The 24490-nt window shown below is 37.1% G+C and overlaps 1 protein-coding gene across 2 annotated transcripts in view; it reads left to right on the top strand.

Moving 5' to 3' along the window:
• Window positions 1–24490, top strand: part of adgrl2a (adhesion G protein-coupled receptor L2a) — a 163322-nt gene that overhangs the window by 63035 nt on the left and 75797 nt on the right. For both annotated transcript variants that reach the window (XM_077716758.1, XM_077716759.1), the window contains 4 exons: window positions 492–578; window positions 3344–3568; window positions 3708–3747; window positions 7549–7640. The gene's annotated coding sequence lies outside the window, so the exon portion shown is untranslated. The remainder of the gene's footprint in view (window positions 1–491; window positions 579–3343; window positions 3569–3707; window positions 3748–7548; window positions 7641–24490) is intronic.

Here is a 24490-nt window from a genome sequence, read left to right as displayed (position 1 = left end):
CAGGTTGAGGAATTCTCAGAAACATTTCAAAGTTAATAGGAGCCACGAAGGTCTGTGTTTCATGTAAGCATGTCATCCAATTATCCATTACGCATTCTTTTTCTGTGTCAGGCAGTGCAGAATAGATGAATCCTCCTCTAGAGGAGATAAATTGTGTGGGTGTAGGTTGTATTTATATGCGCAGACAAGGTGCCGTGTGAAGGCCGAGCGCTGCAGATTGTAAGAACGATTCGCGTTGTGATGCCACTACAGAGAAAATGACTCATAATCCCTTAAGAGCTGCCACATATGTCTGCACTGTAAGTCCATTTGTGATACCACAACATGACCTTTGGTTTCAGACCCATCTGTTTTGCTTCAAATATTTACGTAACTGAGTACTTTAAATTTGGAGCGCAGTTTTGCAGTGTGCCTCCTACAAATGGTGAATTACACACAAAAAATGCTATCAAGCAGGGAAATAGTTATTGTCCTTTTTTGCTTGCTTTTAGAGCTAAAACTGGCAAGATGGAAGAACTTTTTACATGGAAACAACACATGTCAGGAAAAACCTACTCCAATTTCTGCAACATATACCAGTAAGAGGCATATTTCATGGTTAAAAATCTAGGATGAATGGTGTGTGAAAGTCACACTACTGCTAATGACCCTGATTATAACAATTGGAGTGAATATACTGTACAGGTGCCAATTAATAAAAGTAAGTAAGCCTCTACATGGATTTTTTTTCAAAGGAAACCACAGACATTATTACCCTTTGTGAGAAATTTTGTAAAATTGTTGTTTATATTTTCTACAACCACATAATTATTATTTACATTGAAAATAATTGCTGTTTGGATGCTTTGAAGATAGTACAGACAAAAAAATGTATTTGATAAATCTTTTATTGTTGAAGTCATAGGAAAACACTCATTGTTGTGAGGAGTACCTTGGAAGAAAGGCACGCATGTTTTATGGCTCTCATTTAAACAAAATTTGGGGGGGATTAAGTGCTGTAACTCTCAATGCACTCCAAGTATTGAAACCTCCCCTGTTTTGAATTTATTTATGTATTTATGCCCCTGGGCATGTACAGTTCATAGATGTTTTTCAGTTTCCTCTCCTTTCCGATATCTATTTTTATGGTGTTTTATTTGAGTACAGTATATTAAGTTATTTTGGAGGTATAAAGATTTCGAGTTAAGTTAAAGTAGAATCAATGTCATTCATATGAATCTACTGCCATTTTGTTTTTGGGTTCTAAGTGCCTAATGCCAGTTTAGGCTTCCCACTAGTGCATTCTACTACTTTTGAATTCTTATGTCCTTTGCCATATACAGTATATAGTGTGTTGTGTTTATTCCTTGGTAGCAGAATTCATATGAAATGACATGGGCTCAAGTATGTAGTTGAAGTTATTTTTTATCTGGCTCATCATTTTGAAACAAAAAGATTTAAGTGCACAACAGTGGCGACATTCGAAACTGTGCATTGAGAAAGCACAGACATATCCAAATCTTAAACAAAGCTTCCTTTGACAGTCTGTTAAAATCAAGCTTTTGCTGTTGGTTCAGTTGACGGTTGTCATTATTCATACTTGTACACTAATGGAAAGTTATTCATCATTGCCAAATAGCCATGTGTTCATCATGAGCTACCACTTGTTCGACCTTGTAAGTAAATCTGTACCACAGACCCGTTGGGTATTATGAACTTTTGGTCCCACGTTATTTTTTTGGGGAGTCCAAGTCAAAGTTTGTGAACAAAATAAACCGACCTATAACAAAAACTGCCAAAATCAAACCACAAGAGCTTCTGCCTGTTACTCACAAATGCAGCACTCACTTGACCTCAGCTTGTGTTCATGTTTTCAGCACATATTCTCAAAGAAATTGTGTATATTCGGAAGCCAATCATCAAAACTAGTTTACTGTCTTGTTAAATAAGTCTCACAGAATCCAAATAATGATAGTGTAAAACGTAGTATGGAGTTTGATCCTGATTGGCTGGTTTGTTTTAGGTCAGGAAATGACTGCCCTCAAACCCTGGAGAAATTTGATCTTAGAAGGGGGTTCTGCAGCTTGCTACAATTATGTTAGAGGTCCTTTTACATCATTGTTAACTCTCCTTCACTCCCAATCAGGAGTGTCACGGAAAAGGAACAAGGCACTTAGCAAAACCTTTATCATCCCATCAGCACTACTGCATACAACAGGAAGACATTCAGATATGTTTACACATGAACTCCGTTTTTTTGTCCCATTCTACGATTCGGTAGATGTTTCACCGTCAAATATTCATTCATTCATTTTCTGCTGCTTATCCTCACAAAAGTCGCAAGGGGTGAAAGAGCCTATCCCAGCTGACCTTGTGCACCAGACGGGAGGGGACACCCTGAATTGGTGGCCAGCCAATCGCAGGGCATGGGGAGACGGACAATCATTCATGCTCTAGTCTTAAACAGGTATCTGACAGCCAGTCTAAGATGGATTTCAGATTTCAAATTCAGAAAAGAAAATATTTGAAGTCTTATATGTATCAAAACATTAGGGTAAATGAACATTAATAATAGAATTATGCATCCATTTAAAATATTGCTGTCTAATAAATCCATTCATTCCCTTTCCCAATGGATCACAGTATTTTGACAAGGTTAGTGCTTGAGCTTTTAGATGTTAAACTCACATATACCTTATTAATCTAATTTATGTACCATGTACGTCTTCTTAGGGATGGGATAGCTAATTATCTCTACAAGATAAATTATATTGTAGTGCTTTATTAATGTGTCAAACTACTGCCAGGGAAAACCAATATATACGACACTGGGGATTGTATCGAATGAATGTGAAATATTTCAATATTTTAATGAAGTGGTGTCAATGCAAACCACATGTGCCCTTATTTAAATTATGCACATGCTATTTTTACAGAGGTATTATACAGAGGATGTATAAGTGATGGTAGCTGGCATAGGGTTTACAACCGAGGAGCTTCTTTGCCGTGTTTTGGGTCCTTCTTGGTATGAAAAGTAGCAGCGTTGCATACAGATAAGCTTTACAGCATCCTTTTTATGATGATGATATTGCTCACTAGGTAGAGATAATTAGCACCTTGGGGCCCTGGCGTAACTAATGTAGATTTTTCAAGATGTCTAATTCCATGACAGGGAATAGAAGTTCAGCATTATAGGGGTGGAAGAGCAATGGGTCAGGACATCAAAGTATTGGGCTTGATTTATCTCGTCTCTCATTTGAAGATAATAGAAAATCAAACGTCATTATTGGTACATTGAACCATAAAAGACAAATGTGTTACTGCTCACACTCTGTTTACTTCAGTGTTTTATGTGATCCCCTAGGAGGAGTTTGGCCTGTTGCAGGTTGGCTGTAAATCCTACATTTATCCACGCTTTCAATCGCAGAGGGGGGGTTTGCTGTCGGCCTGAAGATGGACTATGTCTCAGGTCTGGGTAGAGACCTCAGTGACAAGCCCCACTGAGGACTAAATGGGCCGTCATGTCTGATGAATGGTCAACCTCCCCCACAAAACAGAGTTCTCCGAAGGAGACAGCAGCAAAAGTTAGGTTAGTAGTACAAGGCAAGTAATGGGATGTTAAAATTAAAACATGTACACACTGTAGAACGTCATACACTTGCTGAATGAATGCAAAGTTATTACAATAAGAGTATTTTGTAATTTTTATTATCTGATCTGTTTGGCAGGGGACACCTTGACTCTCCACTAGTTGCCAGTCAATGGCAGGTAATACATTATGGTTTACATTTCATGACCAACAATAATGTTTAGAAATAACTCCTCAAAAACCTGCTCATTATTTTAGGGTTTTTTTTAAGAAGAGGTTACTACATTGTTTCACCAATACTATAATTTCATACCTCTCAAGTGAGGGTGAATTGGATCTTGCCACACACTATCTTCATAATGTTGTGATAACCAGTTTAAGTGGATTTCATTTTTATCTACAAAATGTAATATATTATATGAATATTATATTTACTTGACTAAGGATTGATATTTTAAAGCTACAATAATAAATTAGCCTCAGATAATGTGAAAACCCAATAATGAATTTCAACAGTGCATTTGTTCAAATGCTGACAGCATTCTGTGCATGTTTTGAACATCTCTCTTCTAAAGTACTATAGCATTTTTTTCAACAAAAGCTTTTAAGCAGTTAGTGAGCCTCCCATTTGACAGCTAATTGTGAAATGCAAATCCAATGCTGTCAGTACAAAAAAAAAGGTGACCCTAAATGTATCCTTCAATGGCTACACATTGAGTCAAAAGAAACAAAATTGTCCTTCAGAACCTGTTATTATTTAAGGAAAGCTATTGCAATGCACACTGCACAGTGATCCCGGCGCAGCGGTTGAATTTGCTGTACACTCCACTGCAAAATGAGACTAGTCAAGTCCTAATGTAACCAGCAAAAGCTGGATAAAAATCTATACAAACTCAATTATGAATCAATTTGAGTTTGTGTCAGACAGTCTGGTGCCAACAGAGTGGATTTTTTATTAACTTATGGTCTGGAAAGAATGAAACACTTTTCATTTGTGTACTTCACTATGTTGCTTCATGATTCAGGGGAAGGGTGTTCAAAGTTGGGCTCACATGGAGGGTTGGCTTGACATTGTCGATTAGAACAAAAAAAAACTTTTTTCCCCATCTTTTGACTCATGATTTGACAGCAAAATGATGCTAATATAAGAGGAAGGTCTGTTTGTTGTGCATCAGTAGTTCATTGATCATTCAGATAAAAATCCCTTCCATTTCTGATCAATGGGAGTTTAAGTTCAGATGGCTTTTACAGAACATCATTTTGTCCTTCCTATTAAATTAGGTCACTGGCTTGAATATGCATGATTCATTATGACAGGTTTCTGTCTGTCAGTCTCAACCTACAGTATGTTAATTCTGGGATTTGCACGGGGGCCTATATTTCAATGTCTTTACTACCTCCAAAATTTGATAATTAAATAACTGCTTATAACTTTTTAGGGTCGACAATCATCTTTTAAAATTAGAAAATGTCAACTTAACCATTGAAAACGGTTTTAGAACAATTTCCACAAAAACATGATTCATTAATTCATACTTGAAATGAAAACCCTACATTACATTCCTTTCAGCAAGTTTGTAATTGCTTGATGTTGCCTTTAATTTTTTTGTTTTTGAAATCATAGAAGCCATATCTGTGATAGCTCACGAGTTTACTGATGTTGAATTGGGCAGCCAGGTGGCCAATGGGCTTCCACAAAATATTATAGTAAAGACTGTTGGTCCTGCTAAAAATGGATGATATCCAGATGTCAACCAAATAATGATTAGTATTGCATTTTTATGGTATTGTAATGTCTATAGATAAAGCATCTGGACTCACAAACACACAGTTCCCATTGGTTCAATTAAAAATTGCCCTACAGTTGTTTGTTGTGTTTTTTCCTCTAACTCATACACATTCTTCTTGGCAGGAATGCCTGGATTGTCCCATAAGGTCAATAAACCACAACCAAGAAATGACAGTATTTCCCCCTAGACATTTATACCCAGAGTGTGATCGCCTCTCATTAGTAAGAAAGTGGGTCACAGAGGATGTAGTAGTTATCAGTTGTTGGATAAGAAATGGAAGTTTGTCCCAGCCCCATCTTGGGAAGTAAAACAACCCTCAAAGTACGATTTTACACCGCCACCACCTTCTGCCAAAAGCAGCAAATTAGAAATGGTATAGAATGGTTTTCATGCCCATTTCTAACAAGCTGACAATTTGTGATTTCCGCCAAACCTTAGCTGGATATGCAGAAGTCAACAATAAAGTTTAATGGCACTGTGCAGTAAAAATATAAATGACATATTTCAGTGAATAGATTACCCCACTGATCTAAATTAACCTCATTTTAATTCAGGAAGTATGTTTATGTTTCGGCGGATGTTTGATTCCACCAATGAATTGGGTTGTTTTGGGACTAAACCACTGTAAAATGTACTTGTGTTGAATGGGTAACTCTGTAGCTGACCTTGTTGGCCCCGTTATTGTCACAAGTGCACTAGTAAAAAGATAAATTATTGGTATTTCAATTGCTTGTAGAGTTGCATTGAATTGTAGAAGTAAGATATTTATCATTCAGTGTGAATGGAGTGCAAGATCTTTTGATATCAGGCTCTCCGGTGCTTTGGCTTCGGTTTGAATTTGTGCGGTAAAATCTCATGTCCTTGCGAGTACCATCCTTCTCTGACCTAATTTCAATTTTGTATTCCAGCACATAATCGTTTTCAATTGAGTTATTTGTCCTCTATCGGATCTTTTCCTCTGTGTTACATCATTAGTTTTAAGAACTCTTATCCATAACCTTATATTTTTTTATAATTTCAATAGTAATGGATCTGTTTATGATAAATTATTTTTGAATATTCTTTGACAACAGTGTATCAGTTAATTTGTAAAAAAAATTACGATATCTGGACTTCAAACAAGTGAATTGTACTCGCAGTATGAAGCAGTGGTGAAATGTACAGTCCAATTGTTTTTCTTTATTTTGTCTTTGCTTTTCCTTTTATTTTAGGGGAGGGGAGTGTTGCCTTTAACATTTATTTTTATGCCCCAATATGCTCAAAATCACACACTGTTGACGTATCTTGAAGATCATTATCCACCGAGATTGACTTTCTCTAGCTTAACATGCCCAGGGGAGTCTCATCACCCTCGCTGTAATAGACAAGAACAAAAGGAAGAGTGAGTGAAAGGCATGAATTCCACTGAGCTACAACAAAGACCTCACTCAAATCTTTAACACCCCCTCCTCACACTGTCTATAACAGCCATTAAACCTGCGTGCCACAAAGATACTTCATCCTCCTCAACTGACGTGCGCCGTACAGACAAATATTGATCATATTATGTTTACAGCAATCATTAATTGACAGAACTTTGTTTCATTATAAGTCTTCCCTCACATACACATGCATTTATATACATTCACAGTTGTTTACATGTCTACATGTAGCCTACACACATTATTAGAAAACAGATTATAAACTTTCAGGTCCTTCTATACCTTCAGAAAAGGACAAGGAAGTCAGAAAAAAAAGTATTGTACATAAAACCAGAGATGCATTTAACATTTTTAAAAGTTTATAACATTATATCGTTTAAAGAAAACAAAACAAAAAACACCAGATCCTGATTGACAGATTAATCTTTCTTAGTTTACCACACCATTATTTTACATAACTTCTAAATATGGATTTTGCATCAAAAATACAAATACAAAAGGTTTTTGTTTTTGGTTTGTCATTTGGAAATACAATGACATGTTCTACACAAGTTTTAAATGTTACTGAATGTTGTCAAAACATTCAGTTTTATTTCTATGCAAGAATTCACTATTAAAAAAAGGTAACTATTTTAAAAGCATTAGGCAATTTGATAATATTGAGCTTTATTTTGTATGCATCGCTGTTAAATGCCACTTGGAAAAAGGGTCAGAAAATCTGAAAATTCTCATTGCCTACTACTAAAATAAGATTTTTGACATTTGGCAGCTCTGCGATCTTGAGAAGGTCACGGGAACCTACAGATACCACCCGAGAAGAGAGAGAAAGGGACAACACTTGAATAAACTCCACAATGTGAGGTGAGAAGGATGATTGGTCCATTGATGTACTTAAGATTGCTGTCATTATAATTGTTTTTGTTTATTCTTAGATTTAAAAAAAACTCTCACAAATACATTTGGTGCACTTTCAGTTTGTTTTCCTAAAGTGTAATTCACTTACCAAAATGCTGCAACAGGTGTGCTTTGTCAAAGCGGAATCACCCTGTGGGTGAATGGCATCAGTCCAAGTTGTTAATCTTTTGCCCAAGGCTCTAGACATATTTTTAAAGACAAATGCATCCTCGCCAAATTGTGTTTAATAATTTGGAAGAAAAATTCTGATATTCTGAAATTGAATCCAACTCAGCAGGCCAAATTCAATTTCAAAAGCCACTCGTCATAACATAAGGTAAACAACCACTTTTGAAAGACGAGTAAACTCAATGTGAATAGCACAATTTCAAACAAACACATACAGCCAACTTTTGTATATAAAGTCATAATTCCTGATTAAATTGGGTGGTAATCATGCCAGTGTTGGGTGCAGGTTCTTTCATTTATCTTTTGTCTAACTTCTCTTCGTAAGGGTCATGGGGTCCTGGAGCTAAACTATTCCATCTCATGTTTGTATATGTTTTTCACATCAGACAACCTAGTGAATGGCAACTATATCGACACGAATCTGAAGCCTTCCTTCCCGCCACCCTGGCTTGAAATTCAAATAATTACATCTCGTTTTCCATGGTCGATCAGCACCAAATAAAAACAACTTCGCACTATCAGACAAACTTGACGGTGGCGCCGCACTTGGATGACTTGATTTTTTTAAAATCATTGTTTCAATGTCGCCACGTCATAAGATATTTTAACTTCATTGTCAGCCTCTGAAAGTTAAAATCACAAAAAAATAACACAACTCATTGATGCTGCCAATTTGTGATAAATGAAATGTCACTTTTCCCCAGTCTTGCCTTCTCTACATGTTTTGGCTGCCCATTTTAGTGTGTGCGTTTATTGGGAAAAACAAGCTTAATGTACGCAGAAATTGAATCGGGCTTTGCCACACACATTGGATTTTGCTTTTCTTTGTTTGACCATTTTCTTTGCTGCAAATACTTCTGAAAATGATGAATGACTCAAATGTAAAATACCACCTGTTGCTTCGGCATCTATTTCCAATTCCATCTGATGTAGGCAAACACACAGTGTTTATGGTGTTTTTGCAAGTTAGTTGAAAGGCTTAAATTATTTCTTTTCTCCGCATTTTTGTCCTATTGTTGCGTTTGGATTCATTCATTCACTTCTACATAACCTTCTACCTCTTGTGACATGGATGCTAATGTTTTCCTTTCCAGGCCAAATCCAAAATTTAAAGATTTATCTCTTAAATGAGAACCTGTGGTAAACAAGCTAATCTGTTTGGCATTGCTCACAGTCATGACTGAGTAAAACATGACAACGCTAAGCTCCAGAGTCACCCTATCTCTTTCTGGCAAAAGTCCTTTCTCTGCTTTCCTTGGGGGCTTCTTCATTGTTAATCCTACCGATCACATTCTATGTGCTTTTCTTTTGCCCTGGCCAAGTGTCTGGGCATACTTTTGTCTTGTCTCGCCGTCCGAGAGTTCATTATACGATTGGCGACCAGCTAATGCAATAACATGCATCACGTGTCCCTATTGACCATAGGAGCAGAACGCGGCTCTGCTTCTTTTCCTCTTTTCCCTCTGTCTTGTGGAGCCAGCCTGCCACCTCTACAGAGATGACAGGTTTTATCCAAGGTCTTTAACCACTTATCTTGCAAAAACTCACAAATTACTCAAATGATGATAAAACAGAAAACCTTATGGAGCACATATCTATGGTTAGATCTTGTCTATTCTGGATTAACTTCTCATCGTTTGTGATTAATGTGCGACAACAAAGCACGCTATAGTAAACAGTCAGGAAGGCTTTACATGGTTTTTCTCTTACCAGTTCAGGGTGTCCCCCACCTGGTGCCCATCGTTGGCTGGCATGGGCTCCAGCACCCCCTCCGACACTCGTGAGGATATTAAATGAATGAATGTTTGTGAAACGTGTATTATTTTTCTCCTAAATTTTGATAATAATCATTCTCTATTGCCGAACCACCACTGTCTGAAAGTGAAAGAGCCTGTAAATCTTCCAAAATACAGCCTGTCTGAAAAAATATATATTGTGGATAGATAGTGGGCCATATGATATGGTATTTTTGCAGGGTTGATGTGTGAAAGAGGCTTTGACATGGAAATGGCTTCCATAGCAGCAGTGTTGCCTACTGTGTATGAATGTCTGTGAATGGGTAAGTGTTAGTCTGTATACAGAGCTTTTGATGCACTGTAATGATATAGAAAGGAGCCGAATAAGTCCTCTCCATTTACCATCTAAGCCAGGGGTCTACAACTTTGGTCCTCAAGGGTTCCTATCCAGTCTGTTTTCAAATAATTAGCTCATTATCAAGCTTCTGGACAACTTGCCGATGAGTTGATCATTTAATTTAGGTGTGTTGGTGGATAACAGACTGGTTAGGGGCCCTCGACAACATATATTTGAGCAAAGCAGTTGAAAAGCACTTTTATACATTCATTAAACTCTTCTTTGGGCTGCACCTTCATGACATTGACCTGAATGGCCAAGTCATGCATTTCAGAAAGAGCTGCAGACGATCTATCAAATTGCACAGACTCAAATCTAAACAATTTAAGTTCTATATGAATGTCCAAAACATTACAAATTTAATATCTGGGCAATCACATTTTCCCTTTTGATATCTTTGGAGATGCATATGGTTCAATACCACATTTATATTCATTTCAAGCCACAAGTCAAGTAAGAGGCATTATCGTTGGCCTTGTGGGTTTTCAAATGAAATGCTTTTGCAGCATTCTCATCAGTCAGCATAATTAGCAAAATGCTAATTTCTAATTTCAAAGGTTCTAGCCATCAATGATGATGATATATCCCATAATTACATACACACACACACTCTCTCTCTCACACACACACTCACACACACACACACACACACACACACACACACGTGAATGCTTACATAAAAATCATTGAGACAAATTAATAAAATGAAAACAATAACTACAAACTTTGCTGAGAAAATACTTCTATTTTATGTGGATATTGTAGCATATTTCCATGGTGTAAGGCAAAAAACAACAACAGAAGTATACTCATGTTCATCAAGTCTGCATTGTCTTACCAATAGAAATACACATCTCCTTGGTTCAATATCCCTCCTTGTAGCACAGCATGAAATTGAATCCAACTCAGCAGGCCAAATTCAATTTCAAAAGCCACTCGTCATAACATAAGGTAAACAACCACTTTTGAAAGACGAGTAAACTCAATGTGAATAGCACAATTTCAAACAAACACATACAGCCAACTTTTGTATATAAAGTCATAATTCCTGATTAAATTGGGTGGTAATCATGCCAGTGTTGGGTGCAGGTTCTTTCATTTATCTTTTGTCTAACTTCTCTTCGTAAGGGTCACTGGGTCCTGGAGCTAAACTATTCCATCTCATGTTTATATATGTTTTTCACATCAGACAACCTAGTGAATGGCGACTATAACGACACAAATCTGAAGCCCACCTTCCCGCCACCCTGGCTTGAAATTCAAATAATTACATCTCGTTTTCCATGGTCGATCAGCACCAAATAAAAACAACTTCGCACTATCAGACAAACTTGACGGTGGCGCCGCACTTGGATGACTTGATTTTTTTTTTAATCATTGTTTCAATGTCGCCACGTCATAAGATATTTTAGCTTCATTGTCGGCCTCTGGAAGTTAAAATCACAAAAAATAACACAACTCATTGATGCTGCCAATTTGTTATAAATGAAATGTCACTTTTCCCCAGGGTCCTTTTTGCTGGAGGTAATTTAGAGACTGCAAGCCAGGATGTGTCAGAATGTTAAAGAAGGCTGTGGGCTAATAAGTTTTGGGCTGCAAGACACAATACAATGGTGGATGAGGATCCGATCTCATATATTTAAAGCATTGAGTCTTTCAGTTCTCCATACCTCTACCACTGCGTACTGTGTTGATGAGCCAAAGACAACTTTGAATTGTAATTTAACTGTTTGAGATGAGCCGAGAGAACCATTTGATTTAACTTCTCCTTTGGAAGAAGAATGCATGCCATTATATATGTGTGTGCCCATATTTGATATGTCATATCATGGCAAACTCACAGACAAATTCTCATTTTTCAAGTATTGATTTTCCATGTTGCCAGGAAGAGCCCTAAGTCATTAAATAAACTTCCATAGAACAGAAGGTGGACAGCAGATGAAGAATTTTGTGGAAAGGTAAATGTTTCCGGAAGCGGGTGAAATACCGCAAGGCACTCAGATGGCCCAACAGAACTACCTGAGACTCCAGCCTGTATGAAACAGGAGTGCTTTGTTGACAAGCCATCACAAGGAGTCTCCGACAAGGGCTTTCAGCAAACTCCTGTCTACTTTGTCTATCCCCTCCCCTCTAGAGCCTCCCCCTGACACACCCGCTTAAACCTTACACCACAATGTATGTCAGCACTGTCATTAGCGTAATTGCTGATCACGTACACAATTGTCTCCGCCAGATGTGTTAGGCATACATCCATCCTCAAGTAACTTCTCTTTATGATGATTGATTGAAGTTGAGCCTTTTCTTTTGGCTACGGAACAACATTCGCCCACGTTTTCCTTTTTCAGGTGTGAATGTCTAAATGTTTATGGCCTCCACACCAAGTCTTTTGTAAGTTTTTTCCTGTCATACTATGTTGCGGTCTCTGGATGAAAACTGACAATTTGATTCTGAGGTATGCTGACGGATATGAAGACAGTGTGTCACGGACAGGTAGCAGTGAAAAATTGTCCTTGTTATTCTTGTCGACAGTCATGCGTTCGGAATTCAAAGCAGTGAAAGTCCTTCTGGATTACTTTTCCATTTTCAGTGAAATATACCTTTTTTCTGACAGTCTCTCATGCTTAGTGACAGAGAAGTATTTTAGGCCTCAGAATTAGATCCAGCTTTACACATACTGAGCTTCAGTGCAAGAACGGTATCATCATTTCTGTCTAACAAAGCTTATACTGTTCTTTCCAATAGACACGAGTGACAAGTTCACAATGGTTTTCTTTTCAATGCAATTTTAGAGGCGTGGTGAAGCTACAATTAGTTTGCTTGATAAAGCTCTATGTCAAGAACTGTCTTAGGTCACAAATGTAACACTTCATAGCCTCTTTGATATCATCATGCAAAATAATATTCACTCAAATTTTTAAATTGTTTAATTGGACTATTTGTGAGCTCTCTTATTAGAGCTCTCACCTTATCCCAGTTGTGGTCGTGTCAATTTTCCCTAAATTATCACAATTATAGCCAATTATTTGATTACATTAGGTTTGGTAAGGACTCTTAAAAGTTAAACATTTTTCATTAGTTCTTGGGCAGAATCTCCATGTCTATTTATTTGGAATTTTCTTAAATTCTAAGAATATAAAACTCAATTACCATGCCATTCCTGATTGAAGCATCTTTGATGAGATGGTGTTAGGGAAGAACGATTGAAAGTCAAACTAAATTATTTCTTAGGCCAAATCTGCATAACCAAAGAGTTTGAATTCCCTCAAATTTGTAGTACTATATAAAAATAAGTAAAAGCATTCCTTTTTTCATTTCATACAAGTCTCAGGTTTATAGAAAAGAATAATAATAGTGGAAGAAATGAGGACAAAATGCAACATGTGTGTGTGTGTGTGTGTGTGTGTGTGTGTGTGTGTGTGTGTGTGTGTGTGTGTGTGTGTGTGTGTTTAATGAGGGTAGAGATGACAATGGGCATGAACAGTGGTCCATCAGCATCAGGTGATGAGTTCATTCGTACTCACTACTCAGAGCCCCTGAAGCCATGATCGTAATACTTTACATTACACAGTATACTTTCATTCACTTCCCTTTAATGGGCTGCAATCAAGATTTTCCATCAATGAAAGAAAGACTGCTATGCTTGTTGGATTTACATGCAATTTTGCCAATATGAGAACTGGCGGTGAACTTTGAAAAGCCTTTGCGCAGATATATATAATAACTTCAGAGGTCATGTCAAAGGGTCACAAAAATCATTTGCACCTTATCCTGCATCCTAACTGCTTTATGCAGTTGGTACTTGAACAGATTGACACGTGCCTTAATGCTCATATTTATGCATGTTCACTGATAGCACATGCTCCCACAGTGACTGACTTTGTGCATTGTAATATGCTCAAGACCCTGTATAAGGATTAACAGCTCATTTCAGTGGCTGCGCAGTTGGCCCTCACAAGGGTCTCAAGGGAGAAAGACAGCTGTGCTGGGGGGGTTGTTTAGTGAGACCGTACTTGCATGTGTATGTTCAAGAGGGATGAGGTTCCATGGCATATATTTATCTGACACCACAGGGCATATTCCAGTTTAACCATTACACAGCACCGGACATAACACAAGCAGCTGACTTGCTTCTCTTGTATATGATATCCCTGTTTGAATAAACTACATGGTGAAGAGGATTCAGAACAAGTATGTGACTTGGACATTCTTTTGGGGGATCTCATGGGACCCAGATTTCATTTTAAGGAACATTTAAACTTAGGGTGAAACACTCGGTCATCCAGAAGGGGTGTAGGGTCCAAATGCTGCTCCCGCGTATCGACAGGAGTCAGATGTCGTGGCTCAGGAATCTGATTAGGATGGTGTAGTGCTCTGGGCATGTCCCAACAGAAGTAGGCCAGCGTCACATCAGGACATGCGAGAGAGACTATCTCCTGGGAACCACTGGATTCCAAATGATTTGAAAACAATATCAAAAATGTTAGTTTTTTTCATTTTAACAGAGAGCTTGTTTTGGCCCGAAAACTTTAAAATGAATGGTGAGAATTGGGTGTAAAATCATATTAATTTAAAATTAGATATACGAAGACAGTCTGTTGCATAGACAGCCGGGGCACTAGATGTGGAACAAGGCCGACAGTGAAACAGGTGCGGGGTCATAAGCCACGGTGTCTATAACGTTGGGTGCAGGGAGTGAGAGGTGAAAACAAGGTTCTGAGACAAAGAGATCAGTACACTGTAATCAAAAATCGCGAAAAAACAGTACCAACAGTAAAACGAGCGAGCCGATCCTGCAACTCACATGTCCAGCCGTGGGCCTGACAGTTCTCTGCTTTCACAAGCCCTCAATCTCTTTGATGATTACTTGTAAAACAATTAAGTTTAATAACATTGTGCCCGGTGGCCCACTGACCGAGTGGATAGCGCGTCAGACTCACAGTTCTGGGGTTGTGTGTTTGATTCCAGGTGCGTTCTCACTGTGTGAAGTTTGCATGGTCTGCTGGGGCTTGCGTGGATTTTCTTCAGGTACTCCGGGTTCTTCACACATCCCATAAACATGAAAATGAGTCTAGTTAAACACTAACTTGTCCCAATCAATGAGTTTATTCGTGAATGGTTGTCCATCTCCATGTGCCCTACGATTGGCTGGCCACTGATTCAGGGTGACCCCGCTTGACTTAAGTAAAAAGCTTTATGTAAATGTCTGGCAAAGTAGTAAATCATTATGAAAAACAACCACAAACTAGAATTCCAGCTTTTAAAAGTGAAATTCTAAATAATACAATTACTACTTTAATGTTTATCATTAGTAATTTTATATTTTCTTGCTTGTGCTGTCGAGGACAGGAATTTACATGAGAATTATGACTGGTGGGAAGTCTGGACTCCAATGCACAGTTGGGCATCTCCCTAATCCAATCTAGTCGCATGGTGCTAGCAATGCTGTAACACTGTTGCAGCAGTAGGGGACTGTATTATGAGGAGAGTAAGAGTATTATTATATTTTAATAGCCAAACCATTCAAACACGCTCTCTTTCTGTGATGCCACACAGTATGAGATCAAGTGGCATTGTGATTTCACACTTAGTATTTTATCGCTTGTCATATTGAATTAAGAGATGATGAAACTGTAATGAAATATTGCTTAACAAGTTGTTAAAGTTGAACTGAATTTGGCAAGTGTCAGATAGTTTCCTTCAACATGGAATAAAATGTTTTTTTTCTGGGAAATTCTTTTAAAAGAACACAGCAACGTAATAACAAACTATTTTGTAGAAGTTATTTTTGTACTCAACTTGGAGGAAAATGACACATTTTCAATACTACCCTGTCTATACTATCTCGTTAATTCGGACAAATACCCAATCATTATCCACAATATTGATTGTTGATTTTTAAACTATTTTTCTTTCATACTATTATACAAAGGCTACAGCAGAACCCTTGCTTCGTTGTTCTCAGTGCAACGGCTGTGATTTAATGAGTCCATTTCAAAGTGCTCAGCCTTTGCTCAAGTCTGAGCTGCTTCCATTGGTGCCTTCTCATTGACCACATGACCAATGCAGCCGAGGTATTCACTGGGTCTTAATCGTAAGACACACAAGAATGCAATGGTTGCTGAGCCTTTGCCACATTGTGGCCTTTCTTGAAAAGCTTGTGAACTTAATTCCAACAGCTTATGTTTACCATGACAAACCAGTGACCTGAGGGTTCATGCTCCTAATTTAGGGAGAACCACCCACACACAAATGTTAACTTTCTCATGGCAACTCAATCATTTGCCAATTTATTCAACTGTTTTTTTCCCCAAACTATTAGAAATTGGTGCTCCTTTTAGAAAGGCTGATAAAGTACAGGAAGTATAGATAGTTTTGTGTGCATAGCGAAATTCCAAAAGCCACAGGGAGTTGTTACTCCAGCTAAGGTAAAACATAATAAAATAAGGTGGCTTGTGTCTGCATTGAGTTATAATTGCTATCCACTTCCTGAATTATTTAATCAAGTTTTATTCAGTATTTATGAATAAATACTGATACAAAAATGGACTAAAACATTATCACGTTCCCAATGTCGCATCTTCGAAACAGAAGTAGCTAGGATGCTGTAACCACAATGAATAAGACATGTACAAGTACGTAGTTGTTTGACTCATTCTCTTTCCTTTGCAGACTTGACAGTGAGAATACTAGTGACGATAGGCAGCTATGACATTACTAGTACATCACGGGCGTCCTTTTGGAACCATGTAAAGCATTCCATTTCCTACAGAGAGTAGATTTCAAATTGAAGATTTGTTTTCATCAAATGATTTATTCACACAGACGCTCTAAGATTAAAATATTGTAACAACGCTAAGAAGAAGTATAATAACGTGACCGGAATTTTCAAAGTAGTGATCTACATTCAGTCAAGTGGTACAGCTTCATTTCTTCAAGTTTGTACCTAAGGAATCAGTCTCTGTCACAGTGTGACACATATGCATACAAATTGATGTGCTTGTGTGTTAGGGCCCATACAAACAAGGCTGTATTACATGCCAGACAGAATTATGATGTTAAACAGCCAGGAGTCACACCCCCTTAACCCCAGGAAGAAAACAGCATGGAACTGTCACTTCAGTCAAGCGTCATTATCGCTGCAGGTTTGAGTTCTTATTGAAGGCTGATAACTTTATGATTTCATTCACTTCAACTGTGAAGTAATTATAAGGGGGTGGCATTGAGACCCCATAATGAAAAGGTAATATTCATGCATCTATCGTATGATGTTATGCAAAAGTACAAAAATATGTGTGCAGTAAGGACACACAAGAGCATAACTTAAATCATAAATTTCAGCAATTGTTCATCTTTCACTAATCTCATCGGAAATGTGTCACTAGGTTTCTATTAAAAGATGACCACAAAAAATATCACAAATGTTTTATTTAAAAAAAATACAGTATTTATTTTAGTGTCCTCTCATTGTGGAGTCTAACTCTGTCCATCCATTTTTTTCATGTACAATAAATCATGCTATTTAGTAAAATATAAAAATACTTAAAAACATGGACACAACATATGCTAAAGTCCCTTCATTTTTACAATTTGGGCCACAAAGTCAAAGTAAAGTCAGATTTTGTGGCTTCCTATGCCCTCTCAAAATAATGAAGTACCAGGGCATTTCTCCACGAATTTGACAAATACAGAGTAAGAGACATAATATTAAAACACTTCTTCATCAAGAGATAAAAATTTACGTTTCCCATGCCTGAAGGCAGTCAATTATATGACAAGTAGGTACATCTAATGAACAATGCAAGACTAGTGAAAATTTAATCAAAAGGCAGTGGCATGGTCCCAGTGCAGATGGAAAATGATTAACACAGTTAATCAAACATCCTGGCATTAGGTTAAACACGGCCAGCCTTTGCCATCATCAGCAATATGGATGTTTGCTGTGCACTTCTCCATTTGCTTTTTGCCTTTGGAACATTTTCAGTATTTATCATGTTGACTCGGTTTATTCTTTAGCTTTCAGATAGGTATTTTTTATTTTGTTAACCGTAACATCACTCACAAATGTTTTGCTTTTGGGAACAAATGCTGACACATTTGAATGAGCAAATATCTCCACAATTATTAAACACTATTGCAGCCAGCCGGTCAAAGCATGAGTGTGCAGGCACAGTAACAAAAAAAAAACCAAGAGATTCTTCTTAGAATCCACATTATTCTCAGAAAAACGACAAATTGCTTGTGTATTTTTATGTCGTTTCCAGTGGTTGAATGTTATTCTTATTAATCCGGATATTATTTAGACATGCATAGATTTATGCAAGACAATTTTAATGTGTCATCCTGAATGATACTTTCAGTGGGGTTCGCTTCAGTTCTATATTCTGAGATGGTGAATCAAAGACACCAAACTAGTCCAACTGCGGTATCAAGCGGTATCAAACGGTATCAAAACAAAGTGAAAAACTATAATTAGCTTTGGAAGGCTCAAAGAGAACCACACAGGATTTTGTTTTTTGAGAAAGTGCTTGGTAAATGTACCAGTGTTACTAAAATAATTTAAACACATGTACGCTTAATGATAATGTGTTTGTCGAGTATACAATATACTGAATAATTCATCAATCTCAGTGAGCTGGGCAAAATCAGATACTTTGGATGTGATGACACTGCAAGAGTAGTTTGTAAAATAAGTCTTTTAGAATTTGATATTAAATAATGCAGTGATGCAGATTTGTTGTTGAAGTGATGTACACAGGTGTACGTGTTATGTTCTCATTCTTCAACTCTCAAAGCAACTTCTATGCCGTTCGCAATTTACAACGCAACAGTAATTAGCCATGATTACAAAGTATCTCTTGAGAAATTGGGACAGAACAATTTAGTCCTTTGTCCTCAGAAATGAAGAGATGCCCTTCTTTACATGTCGATTTCCACCGTTGGAATCATTTGCTCTCTTCAAGAAGACACAACTAATCAAGCAAACGATTTGATTGTGTTCTTTTGGAATAATTAAGTTCAATAATTAGGGTGACTCATTCCAGACTTTTAACTTAAAGTGAAAATAATTTAACTTGTCCATCTGTGCACATTTTAGAAGCACACATGTATTTATTTTGCAAAACCTTTGGCAAAACTTGGTAGACTTGGTTATTTTCTTAAGCATCTGTAGCTTGTATCATTTATTTCTAAACCCTTTGGGATCTGCCTGTTTGGAACAGTAATGTTTTATGGAAATAAGCTATATGTACTCAAAAGTTATAATTGTGTTCCTTTATACTTGAACAAAGCGGGACCTTTTAATTTGGTCAAATTAATCGGAATCCCAAATTGAAGGCAGGAATGTCTGTCCACATTGATGAATGCATAAGTAAGATTTTGCCTCAATTAAATTTTAGGCAATTATTCTGGAAGATTATTGACCTCTAAAGGGACTTCTGAGGTCACAAATTGTCCTCTGTCTTTGCAGTCCAGTATTCATCTTCATTAGGGAGAACAATTGAAGTTGTTTCCTTCCCAAATGAGAGAGTATTAACGTAGACAGATTATCCCCTGCACAGTTCAGTAAGAAAGTTGATTTGGAATATGGTCAGCACAGGTGAAATTAGTTTTTTTTTTGCACAATAGACCAGTCAGACAATTTTACCCAGCTTCTTTAGAACTGTATGTAATGAAGTCAATGGATTTTTTTCAGATTATCTCGCAAAATAATGTCAAAGGTCTTGAAAAGCCCACAGTTTCATGCAAAATAAAGGATTTAGAAATAACCCAATTTAGGGGTAAAAACAAGAAACCTCATGAGAGGAACACAGATGGAGGGATTCATCCACATGATCTGGCAGAAATGGATGCTGAGTGCCCAACATTGAATAATGTGATGCTGTACTACAATATTATTTTAAAAAGCACAAGAGTCCATTTAATGGAATAAAATGCCGTGGGCATGTATATAACTCGAAGTGGGAAAAAAAATCCTATACAGGCAGCAAAGTTGCAGTTCACCAATAAATTTGTGAGTTACCCATGCATAATGTAAATGTGGCAGAATGTTGTCTCTATACATTTATTGCCCCAATCAAAGAGAAAAAGAACAGAGCAAACTTGAGCAGCATCCATATAGACTTTCAGTAAGACAGCATTACCAGATCCTGTTAATATAGTTTACTACAATAGTCACTGAAATAAAACATACAGGGAGAGATTTTTCCACCCTTTTAAATTTGATTTTATATTATCCCTCTAAAACTGTACATGGCTTAATATCTCCATTGGCAATCAAGGAGATTTTGTATAATGCCCACCCATAGTCATTGGTCATAGGTAAAATATGAACTCCTTTTCCCACACAAGTTGATTAAAGTGAGGTCATGAATAGAGAACCAATGAGGTCATTTGTCCATCTGTCAATCTGATGTCATCTGTGACTAATTAACCAGTGTGTCAGAGGCATGATTTCTTTGAGTATTACTAATTTTGTTAGCAAAAAGTAGATTGTGTTTGGGTAAGCAGCATTTCCCCAGATTCCTCAGGTGGTAGTCATTTTTGTTGTGAGTTTTTCTTTATTTATTTTAGTGCATCCGATTGCTACATTACTGTTGTTGGCCTGACATTGCAGTCTTACAAATACTGCAAGTCGTGTGGTAACAATTGGATACTGATCCTCAAATCTGGAGATAATTGAATAGTAACAGCCTGGCAAAAAAAAAAAATCTGGTTTATTATTTCAGATTTTTTTTCTAAAGACTTGCAAGAGGATAAAACCTTGCAGATGTTCTCATTTGTTGGCCAATGTTTTATAATTCCTGATTATGATACATGAGCTTGATGAATTATAATCATGATAGCTCCATTTTTTTTCTTCTTCACAGAACGCTTGTCTTTTTTCCTCTCCCAAGTCTTACACTTGTGACTAAATGGGAGTCTCGCTCAATCATTTTAAAACACACTGAGAAGAGAACAGCATTTACTGTGAAAATGCTACATCTTTTGAAAAATATGTCAATTTTTCCTCCAGACAGACTTATTGGACGGCAAAATGAAGCAAATTGGAACTGCTGGCCTCTGTTGAACTATATTACTAGAGACTATATATCATTTTTTTATAGGTCACAAGCGAAGCACATCTGTTTCCACTTGCCTAAGTTTCCATACAAAACATTTGAATGGACATTCTTCATGTACATCCTTTGGCCTCCTGCTCTTATTTAAAACAACATGTGCCCCATTCACCAGGCCACCTGAGAAAAAGCAAAAAAAAGTCTGATTTCTACTGAAACGTTCTCAACTTGTTTGATTAAAGAAGGTAGAAGGTGTAGGATGTTTACGCCGCAACACAATGATTTGTTTATGCACTGCACTCTCTTAGCAGTTAGGTTTTCTGACAGTTGTGTAATCCAGAGCCCAACACAGCCATGCTGAAACTGGCTTTTTCGCTCAAATTTGATCTTAAGGCTTCTCCTGTGTTTGACTTCTTTTTAATTACTTCCTGTCTGCTGGGTCAATTATAAGTCCTGGATTCTTTTAAGGTGAAGCACAGCATTTCGAACAGACTGGGTGATTAAATAACTTAAATATGAGCACAATCATGAGATCATCTATTGATGGTTGATTTGATGATCTACTCTACACCTATTTTAAGAAAAAAAAATGGCAATAGTTCGGCAAAGGTTGATTACTACCCTATGCCACCGTTCTTGACTCTATTTTAATTAGACTAGTAGAAAAGGCAAATAAGTGTTTATTGATTGCTTGACCTAGACTGAAGTATTTTAAGCCTTTGTTTTTCCTATCATCGATTTCAGTCGCATAGGTGGCATGCCTTGGTCATTTAATTAAAAGAGGGTATTTAACAAACATGTTTAAACGCTCAAGACAGTCTTCCATTGATACATTTACATTTAAATTAACCATAAAAGCAACGAGTTTGTCACTATAATTTGGACATAGTTGGACAATTTGGGTTCATGAGAAATTTGAATGCCTTAAGGTTGTTTAATTCAGAATTCAAAAAAAATAATAATAGGCCTGTCAAGATATACCAAACTTATGCGTTCACAATGGTCAATGACCCTAAAACTAGAATTTATTTTAATTTTAATTAAGTAACCTATCTGGGATCAACTGTTTGACCTCAAATTTCCAAGATATGGAATACTAATATTAAAGGTTTAATCTAATTCCAAATAAACTTGAACAACTGTCATTTTAACTTTGTAAAACATATGAAGTTTAATAAAAGTTAAGTTTAATTTTACATTTTACAGTTTTTTTCTCAAAAACACCAACTAACTCACTACGTAAATAATAAATAAACCTGAAGAGACCAATTGCTAACCCAAAGAAAGCCCAGGTCAAGCAGTGCAAAACAGGGCAAGTCCTTGTGGAGGTAGAGAAGTAAGGTCAAGTCTTCAAGTGGCATGGTTGCCCATGGCTACATAAATATTAAACAACTCGCCTGTGTCGTGAGACAGGCCTTCTTTTGATTGAAAGTCTGCTATTAGAGTTGGATATCCAAGGAGACCACTTCAAAAACCTTGACCAATTTGAACCGTGACTACCAGGAGAAATGATGTGGAGGTATTGTGGAGAACTATCCTTTGGGAGATCCAGCTGCTCTTTATCATGCAAAAAGAAAGAGTTAAAACAATTCAAGCATGCATTTTTTTTTTTAAAAAGACAACATTGGCATTGGATTATTTGTATATATTGTAATTACTTAAAATTAATGTCTAACTAGTGAACACTATTTTTACTTATCAGATGACTTTCTTACATTGGGTTGAACCAAAGTCATTCTAAAGGGTGGGATTTGCGGTGTGGTCTGAATTTGTTGACTGGGATTTCTCATGCACCGGCCAGTTGCTATTGACTGGTACACCACATATTGTTAAATTTGTAATCATATATTGCTGTTGATAAAATTTACTAATCTGATTCAAGTCAAATGCTGTGAAATATTAAGGCAAGAGAAGGATTGCATGTTTTGCCTGGGCACTACTGTATAGGTCTGTTGAGGTGTCGCACAGAGTCACTAATCCCCACCGCCACACACACAAAGTCGTAGCGGCATGTTTGACTGAATGATGGTCGGTGAAGTGGGACATTGACTGACTGAGACTAACATCAGATTATTCTTGCCTTTCTCTTATTCAGTGATTCCAATATATTTTATGCCCACTCTGCAATATTTTTTAGGTTGGTTGTGACATGTCAGTACTGCATCGAATTCGAGCTTCTTTTTAGCTGAGTATCCCAATAGCTCTGCTTGTAAATTTTCACCGTACCTCGATTTGGAGAATACTACAACCTTTCAAATCCTTGCAACCCATACACATTCATTGACTAACATTATGCAAACAAATGACCTTTTCAGTAGTATTCATAGTGTATGTATGTTACTACTGGTTAACTTATTTTTTTTCCAAGGAAGCCAAAGGCCAAAAACTTGCAGTTATGTGAAGCCCGGCCACTTGTGTGCTTTGGAAAATTCAACTGACTATTGTGACAGACTTTATATATTCATATTTGCTGCTGTATATATTTTTTTTCTTGCACACATCCTTTGATGCAAATCGGTTTGCTCTATTTTTGAATAAACTTTTGTATGAACATATAAATATGTGGGTCAAGGTCGCGCATAGACTGAATAAGTAATATTAAAGGTCATCCAATTTAAATGAGTTAGTGGGCAAACGAAGCTTGCTGCTTACAAGAAGCTTTGTTAATTGTGCTCTGAAACCTTAAACCAAAACCTTTGCCAGTCACCAGCAACAGAGCTCTAATTTAAAAAGGGTCAGTCACAGTCCTGTGACTGGTCATGTGTGCCTGAGATGTCAATCATGTGCAAATATTTTAGGAAGGAACCAATAAGCATTGTTCCTGTTACAATTCAAGGTTGAGAGCCAGGTTTTGAGCCACATGAGAAATTGGATGGTATGTTAGTCCACTGGGGCTGGCTGCGGCCAGTCCAAAATCACCCACCATTATCTCTACATGAGGGGAGGGGGAAAAAGAGAAGAAAAAGGAAAGGGAAAAGAAACAGTAGTAGTAGTATTTTTTTGGTGAGAATACTGGAGCTTGTCCTTCATCTGTTTGCTTTGAATTTTGTACTCAGGCAAGTGGAAAACAGAGTTATGATCAAAATTTGCTAACATTCCTTCATTCCTCAGTTACAAAAAAGTATATACAGTTGAAATGTTTTTACTCAGCGTGCAAAATGAGCTTAAATGAAAAATTACCATATTGGGCCGGTCAATTTCCTTAGATTTTCCTATATAAGGTCTTCAGGTTGACACATCTAAACCAAAAGGCAAGAAAATTAAAGTTGTGAGGGGTGGTCCCAGGACTTTTAATATTTTATCATTTTCAATTACATTTTTAGAGGTTTGTGAAATACCTCAGAAACCCGCTGTTCATAGTTTTATGCAAAAACCTTCGGTTGACGTGACTCATGCAAAACAAAAGGACAATTACACTAGATTTGACAATGATTAGAAAAA

Source organism: Stigmatopora nigra, chromosome 5 (assembly GCF_051989575.1).
Source record: "Stigmatopora nigra isolate UIUO_SnigA chromosome 5, RoL_Snig_1.1, whole genome shotgun sequence".
NCBI classification, from domain to species: Eukaryota; Metazoa; Chordata; class Actinopteri; order Syngnathiformes; family Syngnathidae; genus Stigmatopora; species Stigmatopora nigra.
Note: the sequence above shows the minus strand (reverse complement) of the source record. Positions and strands in the feature narration are given on the sequence as shown.